We start from the raw sequence: 23,826 nt of genomic DNA, 5'->3' as shown, positions 1-23,826 counted from the left end.
ATTCGTCATCTTCAGGCTGGTGTTTTCGGCTTCGTGCTTCTAGGAACAATGTGTGGTCACAGCTGTTTCTTCCTTTTAACTGCCAGTGGGGGTGTGTTCTGATTGGGTGGAGGTGTGTTCTGATTGGTTGGGGGTTTGGCTGTGCTCTGATTGGATGGGGATTGGCTATGCTCTGGATTGGGGTGGGTTCTGTTTAGGTGGGGGCTTGGTTGTGCTCAGGTTAGTCTGAGTTGCAGGGGGATTTGAGCTGGTGAGCTGCGTTGCTGTTGTTTGGCTTCACGTTCGTGGTCGTGCACATCTTCATGGTGGGTGTCAGTTTGCTTCATGTATGGATTGGAGGGGTTTAAAGTGGCTAATGATGCAGCTGTGGTCTGGCTTCTGGTTTGTGGTCGTGCCTCATCGGTGTGGATTTGCTTTTTGCGTGGATGTGTGGTGGTGACATCCTATGTGGTTTTTGTGAGTGTGGGTCTGGTGTCATTCTTTGTGTTAGGGACTCCTTTGTTAATGAGGGCGGGTTTCCAAATGGCTGATAGGCGGGAGGTATCATCTCGTTTATTCATGCTGTGTGGGCATTTTTCTATCTCGATGGCTTCTCTGATTATTCTGTTGTTAAAGTGTTCAGTTTTGGCGATAGTTCTGGTCTTTTTAAAGTCAATATCATGTCCTGTGGCTTTAAGGTGTTGGACCAGGGAAGAAGTTGGTTCCTCTTTTCTGACTGAGTTCCTGTGTTCTTCAATGCGTGCACTTATCCTTCTGTTGGTTTGTCCAATGTATGTGGTGGGGCAGGCAGTGCATGGGATTTCATATACTCCTTGATTTTCTAACTCAATTTTGTCTTTGGGGTTTCTTAGGATGGTGGATATTTTTCGGTTTGTGCAGAATGCTGTCTTGATGTTGTGTTTGTGGAGGATCTTGCTGATTCTGTCTGTGGCGCCTTTTATGTATGGGAGGACAGGCACCTCAGAAAACACACACACACACACACACACACACACACACACACACACACACACACATATCTCACAATCGAACAATGTATATTATACCCACATACCCACACACAAAGTAACAATTCAAAGAAGACTTTAATATTACTTTAATACTAAGTAATTATTATTTAATAAGTTTTCCTTAGGTAGAAACCAAGGAGGATAGTGTGGGAAGAAATATCCATCTGGTTCAGTTCCAAGCTGGGAGAAAGACACTGGAAACATGGAGGCTGATTGGAAAGATAGTTTATTGATGAAGCAGAACCACATGGGTTTGTTGTTCTGGGCAGCTGACAAAATGGAGTTGAGAGTGGGTGGCTTTTATACCTTCTTTTGGGCTTTGTATGCAAGTGTTCTGACCTAGGCTTCCTTAGAAAGAATACAGCACAAACTTAGTCCCAGCAAACCTCTTTAATTCATACAGCTGTGAATTATTGTCATTCACAGTCTGAAAGCCTTATCAAACAGTTTTGCAGGGGAGTGTTTACAAACACCCACCTTATCTCCCTTGGAATGCTGCCAGAGAACTAATTGCCACATGCAGGGCAAGGCCAAACTTAGCACAGAGTCAGACAGAACTTTTCCACAGCTTTTACTGATCAGATGAACTAACTGCTTCCTGCAAAAGCTCACGTCCCGTTCGCTTCTCTTTTATGTCTTATGGGGGACAATCATCTCCAAGCATTACTCCCATGTCAACCCTGTTTTCTTAATTGTTCCTATCTCCTGGCAGCTCTGCGCATGTGCACACTGGGAGCAGGCTCATGCTGTTCTTCTGCCTCACTGATGTCAGACTCCAGAGACTCTGGAGGCAGCAAAGAACTCAGACCCATCGTCCGAGCCTTCCTCAGATTCCAGGACTGGCCCACGTTCCTCCCCAACCTCCTCACTGTCTGAATCTGCTGCCGGCTCTGCTGGCTGCTTGCGGGCCACAACAGCAAGAACATATATTCTATTGGCTGTTGTCAGGTTCCTATGGGGTCATATAGGGGTCATAGCTGGCTCTACAGGTAAAAGAGAAAACGCAAATCCTAGGTGTTTGTCTGAGCTAATTTTGTCAACCTTTTGTTTGTTACTTATCTGAGTTTTTGTCTTGACCCAGTCTTTTTGAATGGATTACCAATCTGCATTTCTAAATGGCCTCCTTAGTTTCTGCTTGGGGCAGGGAAACTGGGGCTGGTTTCTGAATAGGCTGGCCCAATCTTTCTTAATGGGCACAAAATATCTGCTGTGGGCTATTAAGAAAGACTGAGTCTGCTTTCTGTCTTTAAAAAAAAGTTTCTCCATTTTTCATCTAGGGAAATATAATATTCTGTCTTTTTTAATATTCCCCAAAATATTTCATAGTTCTAGAGGTGATTGCTAACTTTCTACAACAGCATCGTGTGAGCTCAGTCACCTGATCAATAAAATAATTGGCATGTCTGTAATGATGAACTGTTAAAAACAGCATTATGGGAGAAGCAGTGGAAGGATTGCTGGAAGAAGACTGAGAGTAAGTGGATTTTATCAGGATCAGGAAATCAGCAGGACAGATAGAAGAATCTTAAGCAGATGTTTGCACAAATGTATAGTCATCCTTGGGAAGATCATCCTTGAGGCATTTAAAATCCATTTATTCCCAATAGCAAATATAGTATCCCATGGGAAGACATATCCTTCTGCAAATCTTTTTTCCATTGGCGGGATCCTGAAGTGGAGAACAGTATGTAGGACGGCTTTATGAGTATATCCATTTGTTTAAGAAAATATGTCAATCAAGCTCCTACTTAACTGCTTTATTTGTGCCCAATCCTTATTAAATATTATAATGTGCCAAAATATATTTGAAAATCTCACAGTTGTCAGAAGCTTAGAAGCTTCCCCCCACCCCCTATTAATTAGTGTAGCTGCTGTAGTGATGGAAAAATTGGCATTATAGTCAGAGAGACATTGGTGGAATACTTGGGGTAAATTTGATCAAAGATAGACCTTTCTAACTTCACTGCATGTATACAAAATTATCCAAAGGATAGTTTATTAGATCAAGCTTCCAAGAAGGAAAAAAAGAAACACCAGCAGAAGCTGTGAAGAATCAGGAAAAAAAAATTAGTATCAGAAAGTGCTCCTAAAAGCAAGAATGAGGGAAAGATACTCCATACAGAGGTGTTTGGAAAGGGAGCATGGCATGCAAATGATAAAACAAACTTTGAGATATTGTGAAAGGGGCTCTGTACCTTTCATACCTCCATCATGATGTCACATCCCTATAGGTAATGGGTGGAGTTAATTAATTAATTAGTAAATTTATAGGCTGTCCCTCTCAGGCATATGATTCTGAGTGGTTTACAATTAAAACAGAATAACAACATATCAGAATAACAGAGTTGAAAGGGACCTTGGACGTCTTCTAATCCAACCCCCTACTCAAGCATAGTATACCATTCCTAACAAGTGGCTGTCCAATCTCTTTTTAAAAGACTTCAGTGTTGGAACACCCTGAAGGCAAGTCGTTGGTTGCTTAACTGTTCTCACTATCCAGAAATTTCTCCTTAGTTCTAGGTTCCTTCTCTCCTTGATTAATTTCCATCCATTGTTTCTTGTCCTGCTTTCAGGTGCTTTGGAGAATAGATTGACTCCTCTTTTTGTGGCAGCCAGCCCCTTAAATATTGGAACACAGCTATCATGTCACTGATTTCATGTCAGCAAGGAACCTTCTTTATAATAATAAAATAAGATAATAAAAAGCAACAGAATTATAAACAACAAAAATAATATAAAAATAGCAGATGGGAAGGATCACAAACATCCATACATGCCATGACAGAGACTTACCCATGCTATCAGGGCCCCAGGCTAAGTCAAGTTTTCAGTGCCTTGCAAAAGGCTAGCACGGTTCGGATAAACCTAATTTCTTATTGCATTGTGATACTTGCTTTGTCATTTTGATGAAATCATTGGATTCTGGGAATACTTTGGATTGTAAAATGTGCATATATAGCGGGGGGGGGGGGGGGGAAGGCACCAAGATTGTCATCAAAGATTACAACCTAAGATTAGCTAAGATTAAAAGAGGCAGAGAAATCACATTAGAAAGTCAGTGAAAAAGGGCTACACAAGGAACCTCCAGAAGAGTAATTGGAATTAAGTCAGGAAATTCTTTAGGATGAAACTGATGTGAAAGAATGTTGGAAAGAATATTTGAGAAATGTTGTAAGCTGCCCAGAGTTGCTAAAGACGGGCAGCCATATAAATATTTTAAATAAATAAATAGCTAACAATGTGTAAGGGAATGATAATAACATGGTAAAAGTTATGATGACAATAAATATTAAAGTTAAATATTCAAGACAAAATAAATGAAAAGGAAGTAGTAAATTCTGGGAGAAATTTGAAAAAGAATAGTGCTGACTGCTGACAGCATAACCAGAAAAAGGTTAACTATGATAAAATAATGGTGATTGACTCTGGAATCCTGGTTATAATGTATCTTATGAGATATGATGGCAATCAAAACATTATAGAATAATAGTTACCAGGTTCATCAAAATTTTGTCTACCTGGGTTGTTTTGCCTGTGATATTTCTCTTTCTCTCCCTCCTGAATATTGTCCCAGATTGGTGCACTTGGCTTTACTTCCTTATATTATGCAGGGGCATAAATAATGTTTTGTATGGTCATTGGAGAATCATCATCAAAAATATAGGAAGTTGAGTGCAAAAAAATTATTCCATGGGCTGAATAGTTATAATTATCTCCCCTTTCCTCCAAATTTAGGAAATGGGCATCTTGGGGCCAATGTACACCTACCTATTCTAAATAGAATCTCACTTTCGCAGAAATAACCAGCTGGATAGGATGGGGATACTCCAAACATTGATACCAGAGCACTAAATGACCTATGAGGACAGGAGCATTATCTGCTTTGGTTGGCCAGTGACTATCTAGCTATCATTGTTCATGCAATAGTAATGTCACATTTAGATACATATTGCATTTTGTGGGATGATCTTTGGGTTTATTCAGAAGTTGCAGATGGTGCAGACAGTGGCAGATGGGTTGCGTAAACACTGTTCCTTTCACGAAGCAGCTGCACCGGGTGGTAGTTAGCTCCTGAACCAGGCTCAAAATTTTTCCTATAACCTACAAAGCCTTATAACCTGAAATCAGGAGACTTGAGATATTACTTTGCCAGCTACAGATCTGGATTCACCAAAACTGGGGAGATCTTCTTGCATTTGTCAACAGACGCAGAGTGTTTTTGCATGCCTTCACTTTGGAGGCCCCTGCAATCTAAAATGCTTTCCTCCTGAAATTCGTCAGCTATATCCTTCAGATGACTGCTGAAGACCTCCATCCAAGCTTTTCACTGCATGCATATTGGGCAGAGTTTTTGTTTTGCTGCTTTCCTTCCTCTTTTGTTCAATTTTTAACAAGTATGAGTTTGCATTTATTTAACTTACTGGTTTGGTTATTGTACTTTATAATCTGGAAGTCATTTTGAGATTCATTTGCATAAGAAACAGAATTAAAATATCACAAATAATTAAATAAATCAATGAGACAACAGCAGCAACAAGACCAAAATCATTAGACTGCCTCTGTAGGTATCATACATGCTGGTTTGTGGTTATCAGAAAGCTGGAATCTTATGAACAATATCCTATTTCCATTTTTTATTAAGGCCGAATGAGAGAAAAAAACCCTGTTTCTTTTCCCTTCCCCCCCTCCACCCCCAGTAGTAACTGGAATTATTAATGGTGGAAAATTCTTTAACAACAAAACTGAAGAAAGGCTACCATGACATAGAGGAAAAGGCATGATGTGGATGATGTTAAAGCAGGCTTTGAAACTAAAATACATTAATGATGCAGTCCACCTGCCACTCAGATCAGCCTACGTGCATTTTAATCTTAAGGCTTGGCATGAACTCACTGAAACTAATGAACAGATCTAGCTTGTTTACAATTTGGGATTCAACTTTTTGCTTAACCCTGCTGCAATTTTTGTTTCAGGAGTCTGGATTAAATGAATAACATGAATTTATATTACATTAAGAGAGAACACCAATGTAATCACTCTAAATAAGTGTGTTGTCCTGTGCCATCATGCTCAGATACAGTTTGTGCCTGTGCTGAATGGAGATGTGTAATCAACGAAGAACTAAATTCAGCTTATGTTTTATGGAATGTAATTTGGAGCAGAGCTGAAAGTTACATGAAGTAAACGCTCAACTGAAATGTTATGGGGACCAGAAATCTGCATCAAAGAACTCATACCGTATAATGCTGTTGTGAGTTAGGAAAAATCAAAATGAAACACCATGGTGTGGAAAAGAAGCACTTGACTTAGATTCTCCCTGGCATTGTATGTTTCCAAGCAGAATTACAAATGACAACTTTAACCTCATCTGTAACAAACTAGAGACCTTTCTCCTGAAGCACATTATCTCAGTAGTTTTGGCATAAATGTGCATTCTGGGTTCTGGATTTCTCATCCATCCTTTCTTCGTTTTCATCTTGTTGAAGGGTGATACATTAATAAGCAGTGTATCATTCTGTAGCACTTTCCCTGGTATTCTCCCTTTTTACTATGACATACACCATCACTCTCCAACTATAGCCCAGGGTGATATTTAATCAAGAGTGCTGTCGGGATTGCAAAAGAGAGGCTGAGATGATTATAGCGTTTCTGAAGTTTTTTAGAATTATTTGGCTCCCTTTACTATTTGCCATTTTTCAAACTCTTGCCCGGAAATTATTTCTTTGATTGTGTGTATGTGTGCGTGTGCGTGTGTTTTAATCCTGTAAAAGTGAATGCCCCTGGGGGAGCCAGTGCAGGTTGGTTTCCTGAGAACGTTATAAGCTTCAGTGAAAGTTTTTGCAAAATGTAATTTAAAGAGCCAAATCTACATTTTCTACTCATTTGTAAGATTCATCTATTCTAGTTTTCCATGCCAGAATTACATCTACTCCTGAGCTATTTGAGCAAGAATGTGAATTATGCTTTAAGCTCTGAATCAGTAATTAGAAGGGAGTTAACTCTGAGAACCAAGAATAAAACTGGGTGCCCCATTAGCATTAGCGTATTTCTATATAATTGATGTACATATCTTGATACAGTCATTTATATGATGCAAATCCTTGCATTCTTGATACCTTAAAAACAGCCAAAATAATAAATAGTAGTAGAAAATGTCAACTTCTAATAGAGATGTATAAAATAGAATGTCAGTATGAAAAGTCAATGTTCTACTATATTGGATTTCCAAATCTTCATTAACAAAAAATATTTATTTCCCCCTCCACCCCCCAAAATGAGTTTTCCTCAGTCTGTTACCTCCAGGTGTGCTAGAATAAAGCCAGCATACCTCAGTAGCAACACACATGCTTTACATTTAGTAGAACTACAATTTATTCCTAGGAACAAATAACAAGTGATGTGAAGGTCTTTGTTTAATACAATGAAAAGTCACTTTCAGTCTGAATAGCTCACATGGGTTGCTATTTTATTCAGCCACATGACTGGAACAGTTAGAATGATATAGCAGATAATCTGTGGAATATGGTTTGGCAAGGCCAAACTTGCTATCTTTGTTCAAAATTCAGGCTGAGACATTGATCTCAGGGATAATTTTTGGCGAGAAGTAACAATTATTCAGCATATTAACCTTGCCTCATAGTCAGGAGACTAAAACATGACTGAGCTCTCTGAAGGAGAAATGAGATGGAACCGGGACAGCAGAAACCAAAATAGTTTATTCCATAAACCTAGTGTCAGCCTTGGAAGCCATATTAGGCCGGAAGCTTCAATGCTGCCACCTCCCCATGTGTAGGAAAATAGGAGGGGGGATTTAGGAGAGGGAGTTAGTAGACATAATAGCATTCTTCCTGTCGTCAAGGTCAGGGCGATCCAGCATCTGGAGAAGGAGTGGTCAGGGGGCTGGGTCGAGATGGAACAGACGTTGATTGGAGCATGTGATCAATTGGGGAGAAAGGGGATGATTTGGGGAGCTTTGACTTACTGAAGGAAAACCCAGGCTTTTCAGATTCGGGTTTTCCCAGATGTGCCAGTTTACCTATTCTAGTAAAGAGAATTTTGGAAAATGCTTGCTTCTGCGTCTTTACTTGGAATTGGGGTTTTCCTGGAATGCTGACACCTAGGGGTTTTTGTGGTTTGAAATACAACCCATGTACTGCAAGAAAAAAGAGGGGGGAGGGAGGAGTGGGAAGACACACACACACACACAGAGGGAGGGAGGGAGGGAGGGAGGGAGGGAGAGAGAGAGGGGGGAAATTTATGATTCCTGATAGGAAACAAAATCTGGGGTTGTAAAACCTGCATCAATAATGTCTTTTCTTTTGAGATCACATTCACAAAATGGCTCTTTCACACTTGGCAAGTTGTGAGAACTGACCAAGGATCTGAATTCAGCTTATTTATCAAGAACTCTAGTCCTTTCATCCTTTATTATTTTATTCTGAAGTGGTTCTTTGTTGGGTTAGGATTGTTAACGTAGCAAATAGGCATATTACTATTATGATTATTATTACAATTATCATCTCTACCCAGCTTCAAGGACCCACCCACATTCTCTACCCAGCTTCAAGGACCTACCCATATTCCATTAATATTCATCCTAATTAGAATAGACCAGGAGAATAGGGTTAACTTGCATCAATAGTACTTATTCTGCAATTCAGTCCAAGCTGGCAATGCACCAGCATAATGATAAAACTCCCAAAGGAACTGTAATACTAGAACAGGTAGTTTAATTAGTGATAGACTCCCATTTATAATTAGATTTCTGTTAGTTCAGTTGGAAGCTTGATTTCATAATAATGAAAAAAAAATCCTATGGGACTTTTCCAGTAAATTAATACTGTGGACTTTGATGAACTGGTGCTTTTAATAGACTGTGGTATTTGAAAAGAATCTAAATCAAGGCAGGAGCATTGCTGTCCCATAAAAGTCAAGGCCACAAGATAATAAATCTCTTTACAAGAAAGAAGAATAGGTCTTGGATAGAGTCCGAGAAAAGTGAACAACTCAGACTGTGGGGAAAAAAAATAAGATTTAATTTTTAGCAACAGAAAAGTGTCAACTGAAGGGAGGTAGTAACTAATTTTCTTTCTTTTCCTTTTCTTTTTAAACAATCTTTCAAGTAGAACCAAGACTGCGTAGGGTGAGAAGAGGTTCATACTATGAGGCAGATGTCTCTCTGTGTATATGTTATTTTTTTGCTATCTTTTATTTCAGTCTTGAGAATCCAGAATACTCAGAAAACTAGAGAAAAGAGGATTTATGTCTATGATGTCCAAATAAAATTGTAGGTAGGTTTGGTTCAGTTATGAAGAGGTACCTTTTCATCCTTAGGGGAGGGTTGGGGAACTATGGCCCAGTGGTGAAATCCAAATTATTTTACTATCAGTTCTGTGGGCATGGCTTGGTGGGCGTGGTGTGGCTTGGTGGCCATGGCTTGGTGGGCATGGCAGGGGAAGGATACTGCAAAATCTCCATTTCCACTCCACTCCAGGGGAAGGATACTGCAAAATCCCCATTCCATCCCCATTCCAGGGGGAAGGATATTGCAAAATCTCCATTCCCACCCCACTCTGGAGCCAGCCAGAGGTGGTATTTGTGTTGTGGCCCGCCAGCGGCCTGTGCGGATTGTTGCTGATCCCGACGACAAGGAGGCTGGTGTGGTGTCGTGCCAGCAGCCTGTGCAGCCGGTGCTCGAGTCGGACAGTGAGGAGGCTGAAGAAGATGTAGTGCCAGAGGCAGGGATTCAACCAGGGCCTTCAGAACCTCCAGAGGCTCCTTTAAGTGAAGAGGATGAAGTGGAGGAGCCTCTTTTCAATGCATGGACACACAGAGCTGCCAAAAGGCAGGAATGATTACTCAGGAGGAGGTCTCCTCGAGAGTAAGGCTTGGGGCTAATTGGCCACTCACTTAGACTATTTAACTTTGCACACAGCTTGTAAAAAGCTGCAGGAAATAATGATCATTGAGTTTGAATTTTCTCTGCAAACCTGGCTTCTGGGCTTTCTGCCAACTCTTGTAAGACTCTATCTTATCTGTGGAATTTCTGGCAGGTTGTTAAGAATGTTTTATTAACAGCCTGCATTTGCAAAAGACTGTGTTTTGAAGTAAACTGAGTTTTGTTCAAAGTTTGTATGTGCTACATTCTTTGGGATCCGTAGCTGGGGCAGAACAATTTGCTAGTTCTACAAACTACTCAAAATTTCCGCTACCGGTTCTCTGAACTGCTCAAAATTTCCACTACCGGTTCTCCAGAACCTGTCAGAACCAGCGGGATTTCACCCCTGCTATGGCTCCTTTATGACCTTGGACTTCAACTCCCAGAATTCTGAATAAAGAGCCATAGGCATGCCTTTTTCATCCTGCATGTGATCTGCTTTCTCACACAGTTTCTTCCATCATATCACTTTCACATGCTTCCAAAATATTAAGAGTAACATCTTCTGTGAATCCAGCTTGATTCCTGAGGGCCCATGGTGACTTCATAGGCACATCCATGTAGTTTATTTGACAAACACACTGAAGTGGTTTGGTATTACCTTCCTCCAAGACAGTTTTTAGAATTTCCAGTACAGTAATGATATTGGCTGGTAATTTTCCATCCAAATACTAACCACACTCAACCCTGCTTAAATAATTTGTATTTAAGATCTGTAAATGTATTTTTAGAGTTTACTCTGAAATATGTTTTATACCAGCCTATTTCAGTCCCCTACATTTAATGAAAAATTCTTTGAGTAAAGAGTAGGATCTGGAGGAATTGCAAGTGAATTTGAAAGTTGGCTGAAAGTAAAAATAGAAGCCCCAGAAGTGGCTTCTTGAACTTCAGAGTTTCCAGGTTCAGAATAGACTACAATACTGACAGTGATTATCTATATCAGGACAATCCTGGGATTTCCTATTTGGAATATAGAACACCATAAGTTGAACTTACGTCAAATATCTTCCCTTTCCCAAGTACCTATGGCCGTGATGGCGAACCTATGGCACGCGTGCCTCAGGTGGCACGTGGAGCCATATTAGTGGGCACGCCAGCTCAGCTCTGGGGCGCATGCGCGTGCCGGCCAGCTGATTTTCGGGCCTTCTGGGCCCACCAGAAGTAGGGAAACAGGCTGTTTCCTGCCTCTGGAGGGCCTGGGGGGGGGGGGGTAGGGAAGGCCCATTTTTCTTTCTTACCTGGCTCCAGATCCTCTCTGTGTATCTGGGAACGGCGAAAACAGCCTTTCCCACTCCCTTGGAGGCCCTATGGAGGCTGAAAGGGCCCATTTCCCCACTCCCAGTGGGACAGGAAGTGACGTTTTTTCCTGTCCCCAACCTCCAGAGACTCCTAGAGAGGCTCCTACAGACTCCTAGAGAGGCTCCTACAGACTCCTAGAGAGGTTCTGGAGGCTGGGGACAGCAAAAAATGTCACTTCCTGTCCCACTGGGAGTTGGGAAATGGGCCCTTTCAGCCTGCATAGGGCCTCCAAGGGAGTGGGAAAGGCCGTTTCTGCCGTTCCCAGATACACAGAGAGGATCTGGAACCAGGTAAGAAAGAAAAACGGGCCTACCAGGCCATCATGTGCCAGGAGCGGGGGGGGGGGGTTGCGCACACATGCGCACGGGCATGTGCGCGCGCGACCCTCTCCTGCCCCCCCTCTCCTGGCACGCGATGGGAAAAAGGTTAGCCATCACTGACCTATGGCCTTATTGTGTGGGTTTTTTTTGAGCCACTTCTCCATGGAGGCAATCTTGCCTTTATATTAGCAAGGCTGGGATCTATTGGTTTGGGAGTTTAACACATTCCTGGTTTTATGTAGAAACAGAGTAGTGTTGTAATATCAAGAATATATTTTTGTCATGCAAAGAGTATCTTTAGTTCTGTTGAACCTGGGCATGCTTTTGATCAAATCAAATATAGATATTATTATCTAAGGTGTAATCTGTTTCTATTAAACTTGGGCATGCTTCTGACCAAAGGACCATGGTTGCTTGTTGTATGTATGTATGTATGTATGTATGTATGTATGTATGTATGTATACATAAACTAGATTTTTGAAATTGTCTTCTCTTAATGGGATAGACATGGTGAAGTTGCCTATGTAATTGGATAGACATGATGAAGTTTTTTAAAATTTATTTTTATGTATTTATTTATTTGTCAAGCATATATAAGATAACAGGTAAAAATATAAACATAATTTGAATAAATGAAAAGAGTAAGAGTAAAAAGGAACATTAGGACAGTAGGCACGCTCATGCACTTATGCACGCCCCTTACAGACCCCTTAGGAATGGGGCAAGGTCAACAATAAACAGTTTAAGGTTAAAGTTTTTGGGGGTTGGGGAAGAAACCACAGAGTTGCTTTCTTTCAGTTCAGTGTTTTTTTTTTGTCTACCTAACCCTTTACTTGTACTCCTTAGGATCTTATTCAGAAAGAGGCCCCATCACTCATCATGTCTTAATTTCTAATTTGAAAATGCCAGAGATTGAAATTGGACACTTCTGAATGCAAAGATGCACTCTATCTTTAAGTTATGATCTTAAATTTAAAGTATTAGGATATTTGAAATATTGATACATGAACGATCATAAAAAACGGGATTCTGCTCTTGACTTCCTTAGAGGGCCTTGTGTTCCTCTTAGAGGGCCTTGTGTTCCATAAATGTTCAGATTTTCTGATATGGCATTTTGAACCCATCTTTCCAGAAATAGTACATATATTTCATGGTTTGGTTGTTTACTTGCAGTCATTTTCTGATTAGATGACATCATCAGTGTGGGTGAGGTTTCCTCCCTGTTTATACTGGCAGGGCAAGCTACTACATATAGCAGTAACAATTGAAATCAGAAATCACAAAAAAACTCCACAGTTCAATCTTGAGCTGCATATATTTTCTTTTATTCGTACATATTTCACTTCTGTTACACTCTGTTACATTTCACATCAGGATTCTGCAGCCAAAATATGCTGACAAGTTGATGAATAATTGTAAAGCAAATTTTTACCATTTTTCAACAGCAGAATAAATAAAAATAGGAGGTTACCATCTTCTTTTATAGTTCAGGGGAAAAAAAAGAGTTCTATTGAATGAATTTACCTAGGTTGTCTTGTCTCTGCCCAGTTTCTGCTGTTGGCTCTTGAGAAATTGATTGTCAAATCATAGAGTCTTCCCTGAAGACAATACAGTTCAGCATAATTATTTTTCAAGTTTTCTTTTATAAATGGCTCTCTGCATTCAGCCAACGATCAGGAAGATGTCAGCTTTTCAGCTCTGAAATATCATCCCAGACTCAGTTCAGATTGCTTCTTCTTGCATAGGCTTATAGGAGCTTCGTCGAACAACTTTTTTCCCCTAGCTCTGCTCTCATCCTGATTAAAGGCAAAATAAAAGTCCAATGAATTTTTCCAGTAACTCCCAAGCATGTTTCCTCATTTAACATGCTCAGGATGAATCACTGATGTAAACAGCTTAACATTTGTCAGCTAAAATTTAGCAGTTTAATTATGGTTGATGACTTCTGGTGGCATTTTTATTTGCAAAGACACTGTGCAGAGTTTACAATTGGATTATTAAAATAAATAAATAATCGCCCCACCAACTGTATCTCGCTTTCCATTTATATCGTTTTGTAAAATGAGATGTCTGGTTAGCTTACCAATAGAAGTGATTCCCACAGATTTATCCAACTTTGTCTACCATTTGGTTTTCTTGCTGTTTCTGTTGGTGATTGCAGAGGTTGTGCTGTTTAAATTCTGCAGCAATACCAAGCATTCATCTCAATGAATAAATGTGCACGCACAGAGGATTCCCTTTTTTGGAGTAAGCAACATGATGCAAAAGACACAGGAAGATTAAGAAGCAATGAGGAAATAAATTAAAGGTAGGAGATAAGAAAGAAGAAAAGAAAATTGAACCAAATTCAATTTATACCAACACCCACAACTATTTCTGCATACTTTTCTATCCGTGCGATAATCACTGCTTCCATCACATCCAGGTGCCACTCCATGCATTGCCTTTTGCCCTTGAAACTTCCCATCTCTTTATTTTTTAGAATCTCATCAATTTCATTCAACCATGACTTTCTTAGTCTGCCCTTTCCTCTTGACCCATTCTTTCTTCCTTTCTTCGCATAATTTGTTTTGCAGTTGGCTTGTCTTTCATTCTCTCTATATGATCAAGCAACCTCAGAGTACTTCTTCATATTGGTCACTCACTTCTGTGTAACATCATTCAGCACCTAGTCTTTCTTGACACAACTTCATCTCTTTTGTTACACACACATCTCAAGCATCCTGTTCCGGCTGCCTTCAGCTTTCATGGTTTTTCTGACATACCCAATTCTCACTTTCTCACTTCCATATAACAAAGCGGGTATAAACAGCAGTTTAGGGTTGAGATTTGTTCTGTTTTGTTTATTTGATAAACACTCATTCCATAGACTAGACTAGACTAGACTAGACTAGACTAGACTAGACTAGACTAGACTAGACTAGACTAGAATAGAATAGAATAGAATAGAATAGAATAGAATAACAGAGTTGGAAGGGACCTTGGAGGTCTTCTAGTCCAACCTCCTGCCCAGGCTGGAAACCCTACACCACTTCAGACAAATGGTTATCTAACATCTTCTTAAAAACTTCCAGTGTTGGAGCGTTCACAACTTCTGGAGGCAAGTTGTTCCACTTATGAATTGTTCTAACTATCAGGAAATTTCTCCTTAGTTCTAAGTTGCTTTTCTCCTTGATTAGTTTCCACCCATTGCTTCTTGTTCTACCCTCAGGTGCTTTGAAGAATAGTTTGACTCCCTCTTCTTTGTGGCAACCCCTGAGATATTTGTTCTGCCCCAGCTACGGATCCCAAAGATCACAAACTCTGAACAAAACTTAGTTTACTCAAATAATGCAGTTTTAGCAAATGCTGGCTGTTAATAAGCATTCTTAACAGCCTTCCAGAATTCCACAGATAAGATAGTCAGAGTTTTACTGGAGTTGGCAGAAAGCCCAGAAGCAAGGTTGCAGAGAAAATCCCAACGCAATGATTAGCGAACTAAAGTTGTTTCCTGCAGCTTGTTGCAAGCTGCATACTTTCTTAAATAGGCTAAGGGAGTGGCCAATTAGCCCCAAGCCTTACTCTTGAGGAGATCTCCTCCTGCGGAACCACTCCTGCCTTTTGGCTGCTCTGTTTGCCCATGCATTGAGAAGATTGTCAGGGCGCTAATTAATCCCATTCTGCTTTTGGGTAATCGCACCTTGATTTAGAGACGTGGATCGTGGCATTTTCCTTGTGTATACTTTTGTAAGAAAATAAACCCGAAGATATATTTTTTCTAAGAAAAACTCATTTATTTGTTATAAAGAAAATAAAACATCTCACTATCTAAATAATTACATTTTGGCAACGTTCCTGCCGGCCACCTCTCTGCAGCCAGACCTCTTGGCAAGAGAACAAAGAAAGTAGGAAGCAAGTGAAAGAATGCGGACATGCGTAGTTATGATAAGAAATTTGGCAAGCTACAGAAAATCTGACAGTCCAAAAATATGAGCTCATCTGGTAAATACAAAAACACAGTGACAAAGACGCTCCTCTTCTTCATCCTCTTCACTTAAAGGAGCCTCTGGAGTTCTGAAGGCCCCAACTGAATCCCTGCCTCTGGCACCACATCTTCTTCAGCCTCCTCACTGTCCGACTCAAGCGCTGACTGCACAGGCTGCTGGCGCAGCACCACACCAGCCTCCTCCTCGTTGGGATCAGTAACAATCCGCGGAGGCTGCTGGTGGGTCATAACAATATTGGAACACTGCTATCATGTCTCCCTTAGTCCTTCTTTTCATTAAAGTAGACATACCCAGTTCCTGCAACTGTTCTTCATGGATGCAGGAACCGTGACATTCCTGACAGACACCTATTACCTATTTCCTTTCTTCCAGCAGTGAACCATTTTCAAATATTTTCCTCCATTTTTCATCTTTAGGAAAAATTTATCAAATGACATTTGAGAACCATTGGGGTTCTTAGTCAACAACATTATATCATCTGTGAATAAAATATAGGCACATTCACTTCCCAACCAAGACACTCCTAAGCATTCTTCTATATTTATCCACCATCCATCCATTTTTAAAAAGGGGGGAATTATACATCCTTTTCTTACTTCCTCCTTATTGTTGAGTCTTTCCATATAAGCATATGGCATTCCATTTATCCTCAGGCATGCCATTCTTGGCACATTTGCCAACCAAATTTCAATTCTGTATTTGTGCAAAATGTCCATAATTTAAAAATAGACACTTTATCATACACTTCTTTCATATGCATATAGTTGTCAATTACCTGCTTAAATGAGGAACCCCCTATGAACCCGAAACATCACTGCTTTCAAAACTAAAATGGGGGACAAGAAAAAGTTTGTGCAGGAAGAAAGAGAGGGCTAGAGGTGATGGGTTAACAAACCCTTAGAACTACCACCAAGTTTGGTCTTAGCCATGTAGGATGAGAATATTGGGAGCTGTCATGCTAGCACCTCAGGAATACTGTAGAAAACAGGCATTTTCAGTTCTGCCCTGGACATTTCTAGTACTTTACTGGGAATTCATGAAACTGAATGACTTATTGGAAGAAAAACACTTTATTACAACTCTGTGCTTCTAGCCCATTTGTTTTGCTTATAACTTCTAATGTGATAGCCAATTTCTTCATAAATAAGCTCAGTTGATTGGGAAAATTGCATATCCCATATCTTTGGATTTGAATCTTCAAAGCATTTTATATAGCACATCAGCACAAAGCAAAGAAACCAGAGAAGAATGCATCTCCTTCTTTTTCTCCTTCTAATATCTCATAGCTTTTCCAGCTGCCATTACAGTCTCCAAAGTAAAGGGAGGAATGGGAACCTGTATGCATATTGGAGAGACTTGATGATGAAGAAATCTCTTGAGAATGGGGAGAATGTTTTCTCAATCCTCAGATGGACCTTTTTTATTTTGCAATGGGGATCCCAAATTATTTCCGTGCTAATCCATCAAACATCTTTAGAGATCACTTTACTGATCTCCATTCCTTTGTTCATTTGAAACAAGGTAAAGTGCAAAAGAAAACAGTTGGGAAACTTCTCTGTTCCTTATGGATGGCAATTGAAAACACATTTAGTTCTTTAGGACTTTGTAATGTGAAATAGATGTGTACTGACATTAGAAAAACATCAGCATAAAAATAAATGTAAGCATCATCCTTTTTGGTTCTATGATCTGTAATAAAGGATGATGATGATGATGATGATGATGATGATGATAGCAATATCCTTCATACCTACTATATAAAGCTCCAGAACTCTTCTTTATAACTGGGTTAAGAGGAAAGAAGAGGCAAAAAAGCATCAGCATTTTCAAAGAATCTTTTCCATTTCTGCCAAACATGAGTTTCATTCCTTGTTGAATGAAATTAGAGTAACACTATTAATATTTTTTTAAAGGACTACAATTTCTCATATGTTAAAAGAATGTCTATTCTTCTATGTTGCATGAGAATTGATTTGAGAATCATTTGTGATAGAATGCCCACAAATAGTATAATCGCAAATGAGGAAGTATAGAAAGTCATCAAAACATTCCTCAAAGACATGGCCCCCAAGAATGGTACCAGAGCAGTGGTGAAATCCAATTTTTTTTTTACTACCGATTCTGTAGGCATGGCTTGCCTTAGTGGGCATGGTGTGGCTCGGTGGGCATGGCAGGGGAAGGATACTGCAAAATCTCTATTCCCACCCCGCTCTGGGGCCAGCAAGAGGTGGTATTTGCCGGTTCTCCGAATTAATCAAAATTTCCGCTACCAGTTCTCCAGAACTTGTCAGAACCTGCTGGATTTCACTCCTGTACCAGAGATAAAGACAGCCTGGTTGTCTTTGAGTGCAAAGATCTCAGTTCATATTTTGGATTTGCTATGACATTCTCTGAGGGAGCAGTTGCTGATTTTAGCCAAAATTATTTTGTAGGTTCATTGATAGTTAAGTGGATTAACCCACAGTTGTATGCTACACTCAGTTCAGAAAGTGAAGGACGGGGGATGTGTAGACAAACTAATTTGGCATCCTAGAATATATAAACTGGCAGGCAATGTACAGATTTTCTAGTCCTCTCCTATTCATTTCAGGAATCTACTAAACTATCCCTGAAAAGTGGCCATCAAAACTCACTAGGAAATCTCTATGACTATTCTAAGCTGATTGATCCACAGCTTTAACAGCTTTACTGATAGGAAATTACTGCTAACATTTATCTTAATTTTTTTCCCATTGTTCTATTTCTCGTTCTTGTCTTCAACAGAGAACAAGTACAAATACTTTGCATATGATATATCTTTCTTACCTTCCCTCCCAACTCCTTTAACCATTCCCGATTGCCAGAATCTTTATCATCCAGGTAGCTCTTTTCTAAATCTGTTCCAGCTTGTCCATGACCTCTTTAAAATATAGTGCACAGAACTGAATGCCATAGTATTCTTTGTGCTATTTAATCAGGAAAGAATAAAAGGATAATTATCTCCTCTGCCAGAAATGCAGTGCTTCTCTTAATGCATCCCAGGATCGTACTGACTTTTTAGTTGCTGCATCATATTGCTTGCTGTTGCATGTTCAGCTGGTGGGCCCACTAGTACCACTAGATCACAGAGAGCCATCAAGCAACAACTTCCCAAACTTGTATCTATGAATTTGTCTTTCCCTACTCAGTTGCAGGACCATTTTTCTTGCCACAGTTTCTTGAACATTGTTCTGTTGGATTTGGCCCAATGGTCAAAGCTCTTGATGTTCCTGATTTTTTTTTTATAGTTTTTGATTGAAATAAATTTGTGAGAGCTGTCATAAAATGCTATAAGACAAAAGCTTGCCTAATTTTGCAAAATGATTGGCACAGACCTTCTCCAAGACCTCCAAAAAGTGTTCAGAATCAAGGTTAATATGCTTGTCTTAGACTTTACAGACATGAATTCATATTCAGAAGGCAAACTGGAGATGCTTGGTCCTTTCCAGTGGTGGGTTTCTACCGGTTTGCCCCAATTTGAGCGAACTGGTAGTGATAGCTGTGAGAGGCTCCGTCTACCTGCCCGGACATTATCATGGACACTCTGCACATACGCAGAAGGTTCTGTGCATGCGCAGAAGCGCTGTATGCGAGTACTCACAGTTCCGAGCCAATAGCGAAGGTAAGTGGAACCCACTACTGGTCCTTTCCCCACTCCGGCAGGAGGCACATTTTCAAACAAAATACTGAGCTGTGGCCATCCACCATTTTTATTTTGTAACCGCTCCTCTGGGAACTATATGGTGCCCAAAGACATCCATGTAAATAAAACCATTAAGGCACGGATGACCACTTTTTCTGTGGAAAATGTGCCAGAAAAAGACTCTGGAGAACTACTTAATGAATAAATTCCTCTGTGCTGTGAAACTGGGAAATTTATTATATAGATATATTATATAGATTTATTATACCAGACAGGAAATGTACCTTTGAATACCTCCTTGCAAAATTTCCTCAAATTTCTCCCCCTGCCATTATCATAACTTTGAATTTTTATTGCATATCTATGCAAGGAAACATTTTCTTGCTAATTTTCTCCTTCACCTGAAGGTCTTACAGGCCCAGGAGCACTGTAAGAAAAAAAAAAAAAAAAAACTGGCAACACTACAGAAATAACAAATGGTGCTTGATATCATTCACATTAATACATTCCCGAGGACAGAAGATAGTACACCAGGACCCTGGAGGCCCATTAGACAACCTGTGGCTTTCACTAAGATATTGATAACTTTCCCTTGAGATGTCTTTCTATAGAAGATGGCTTGCATGAGGAGTCCCAAGGTGTATAAATATAAGATGAAAAATAGCTGTAATTTACTAGTTCCATTTTCAGACCTCGAGAGTATTGAAAGTCATAGATCATAGAGGCAGAAGCACCAAATACAACAGGTCTCAATAGCTTGGAAGCTTCCTTCCTTCCTTCCTTCCTTCCTTCCTTCCTTCCTTCCTTCCTTCCTTCCTTCCTCCTTCCTTCCTTCCCTCCCTCCCTCCCTCCCTCCCTCAACTGCAGTAATAATGGTGATAGAGATATTGACCTCTTTCATTGCAAATCCAGCAGAGAAAGAATAGCTCGAGCAACAGCTAACCAGCACATGCATTTATTTACCTTAGTACTTTGCAAATTATCCCAGGCCCTTACATATCAAGCTAAAATTAGAAGAATGGTTGAATTATACACAGATCATGGGGGTTTTATGCTAAGGGAACAACATCCCCAAAACACAAAAGCTGAGATTCATTTCATTTGTAGCACTTTCTTTTTTTTCCCCCTCAAGTAATAGTATTTGCAGTACCAAATTATCTAACACAAAAAGAAAATGACATCATTGCAAGTTAGCCACTCCCTCCTGGCGTTCAGTTTGTTAACAACACTTTTTTCTCCCTTTCTCCATTTCTTGAAGAACTCTCCACTTCAATTCTTCTAAATGAAGGCAGAGAAAAGGATATTTGTAATTCAAAATAGACCTAGCAAGGAACCAAAGTTTAGCCTAGCATATTCTAATACCTTCTATAACCCTTTAAAAAATTGAATTACTCACTATTGGAGGAGTAATGAAAAAGCAGAAGGAGCATCATTTGATAGTCAACTATATTCCTTCACAATGTGCCAATCACATTCAAAGGGTGTTCATCCCAAATTGTATGACTAAAAGTCTGTAGAAAAAGAAAGGAACTCCAGTTGCCTCCTGCAAAAGCGCCTTTGGGACAACCATAACCTGGATGACTGAGAATCTCTACAGACTTTTAGCTATACAATTTGAGTAGGAATGGATTTCCAGAGAAAAAATATGCAGACTAGAGGATCCAGGAGCACTACTCAGGTGACCCTGAGGACACAGATAAACCTCCAAGTGCTTCAACAACCTTCTAAAAGGATGCAAGTGACCAGCTGTTTGCAAGGAATATAAATCCTTCCATTCCCCACTATCCTGTCAGAGCTGAAGAAGCTTCTTGGATGAGAAGTGAAACGTCTTCGAAAAAAAAACAAGAAAGTCCAATTGCCTCCTGAAAAAGCACCTTTGGGACAACCATGACCTGGATGACTGAGAATCTTTACAGACATTTGGTGGTATTGCATATATTTACTCTGGAGATGAGTAGTAACAGGAAGACAGGATGCTGTCTTTAAGTGTTTGAAGACTATGTCAGAATCAGAATAGAGCTAGAAGGAACCTTGGAAGGTCTTCTAGTCCAGCCGCCTGCTCAAGCAAGAAATTCTATACCATTACCGATGCAATGTTGGAGACCTCAAGGCAGAATTGCTTTGAAAGATAGGATGAAAACAATGGTTTTAAGTGATAGGAAAGTAGTCTTTAGTGAGATCTCAAGAAAAGTTTTCTAGCAATAATAACTAATCAACAGTGAAAAAAACTGACTTTGGGGGTGATGGACATGTCTTTACTTTAAGGTGCCCATCAGTTGAATGTACTGTAGTGATAGATTCCTACAGTATGCAGGGGGAGCTGGCTTAGATGACTTGAAAAGTCCTTTCCCAATCCTTTTATTTATGAAAGCATTATTTATTCCTTGAATCAGCACTGACATTTGAATATGAGGCTTTTGTAGAAATAAACTATTTTGAGTGTTGGCAGCACTATATACATTCAGTCTTCTTGAAAAGCAGGTCGTGCCTGCCACGTTGCAGTTTCAGAATGAGTCTCTAGAACGAACAAGAAGCACAGCTAAGTGGGGAGTCGGGGAGCTGTTGAGAGGAATGGAGGCAGTTTGTTTACCAAAAGAAAATGAATATATTTGCTTTCCAATTTGCCTGAAAAGAAGAGAGAGAATGAAAATGGTAGTACTGACAGCATATAATTGTCGCATTATTTTTCATTATTTTAAGCAGTTCAAAATCTTGGTTTGGAATTTTGCTGTAGAGAAAGAGAAACTTTCCAAGGCTGCCAGATTTCAACTGTAAGGTCTATACAACCACTAGATGGCAGCAAAGAGATAGCGTTTGAGAGAAAAAAATCAACTTCTTTGCTGCCATCTTATGGGGATAGGTTTTTTTTTTACATGTCACATCTTATTTAATGCGATCTGTGAAGTCATATTGTCACAAGTTCTTTTACATATACCCAAGCTATTTAAGATGTGAAAAAAATTAAGAATCTGTGGACTAGTATACAATGCCAGATGGGAGCAGTTATCCAGACAAAAACCTTTTATTTGTCTACCTGGGAATGCTGTGAGTTCATATAAGGAGAATTTCCATGCAAAAAGAAGCTCTATGAACTGTTGTAGAGTTGAATCTCAAAAGAAAGGGGGATTTTTTGTTGTTGTTAAACGAAGCTCCACATATTTTCAGAAGAACATCTCTGCAGTAGATGAAGCACCAGATAATCCTCATCTCAAGACATGAAATGACCATGACAAGAAGAACATTAACATCCCTCCCCTAATTTCAGAGTACATAGTCACTGCTTGAACAGATCTCTTGGGTGACTACTGCCCAGTGTTGTTCTCTTGATGACCTGAGATAGGCCCATGGTTCTTATGAAAGACCCCAGGCTCCATTCCAAGAGGTGGCAGATTGAAGCCTCACAAGGTCATAAATCTCAGGAATTCTACTGGCAATCCAGAGATGGAGTCAAGGCGTTCAAGTAGGAATGTTGGTACACTCCCTCTAGAGCCCAACTTAATGAAGAGGGTCTCACATCTGGTGATCTATGATGTAGTGCTCTTAAGATCTATAAGTGACTCCAAGATGACAATTGCCACACCTCCACCCCTGTCCTGGCAGATGCAACACCTCAGCAGATACCATACCTGAAACCCAGGTGGGCATATCTAGGAAAGGCCTAGCCTCCGCCCCCTCCTGGGCCCAGCCAGGTCTCAATAAAGCCTGCTATTTATTATCAATTCAATTTCAATTTCATTTCAAATCTTTATTGTCAGTGCACAACATATGCACAATGAGATTGGTTGAGCTCCCTCAGTGCACTCCCCCCAACACAATACAACTCACAGTGAAGACAGAAAATCCCTAACCCAATAAATCACAGATGGGGAGGCCTTATTATGGAATTTAGAAGCAGCAGAATAACAATGAGAAGTAAGTGTATTTTAATTTTTTGCAAATATCCTCAATAACTGGCAAATAATTTTGATTTGTAAACCTCTGAGAGTGTATTGGGGATCTCTAGGGGTTCTCGGACCACATTTTAAGGAACACTGATCTAGATCACTGTGAAAAGATATATCTAAACTCATAATAAGTCATAACAAGATGCCATGGATTCATTCCCAAGCAATCCTGTTTTTTTTTTTAAAAAAAAATTATGGTGAGATTTAACTATCAGTTAAAGCACCTCAGTTTCACGGTTTCTTGGGGAAGTCATAGCTATTAACATAGATTTGGCTCTGTTTATCTCTAAAGTGGAAATACGGTCTGTAGAATTCCATGGGTTTTAAGAATAAAGAGCTTTTTCCTGAGCAGAGGACCTGAGATAGGGAGAAGGGGATAGTATTTCAATAACAATAGGTCCGCACTAAGAAAAATCATAATAACAACCTGAGACAATGGAAAGCTTTTTTTGTCAGAACAGATTATCTGAAGCAACATCTAACAGAGTTGCCTTTTCAGTTCATAAAGAACATTGCCTGTTTGTCTTTGTGTCCCCATTTTTCCTATTTGTTCAAGCACAAACATTCATTTTAAATATTAACATCAAAGAAAACCAGCAACACAAAAGGCATATACTGTATACTAATACAAATTGATGACACACAAAGTCATGAATTTAGTAGATCA

The sequence above is a fragment of the Pituophis catenifer genome, unplaced genomic scaffold (assembly GCF_029215685.1).
Source record: "Pituophis catenifer annectens isolate HBS135680 unplaced genomic scaffold, rPitCat1.0.hap2 SCAF_1, whole genome shotgun sequence".
Classification (NCBI taxonomy): Eukaryota; Metazoa; Chordata; class Lepidosauria; order Squamata; family Colubridae; genus Pituophis; species Pituophis catenifer.
Note: the sequence above shows the minus strand (reverse complement) of the source record.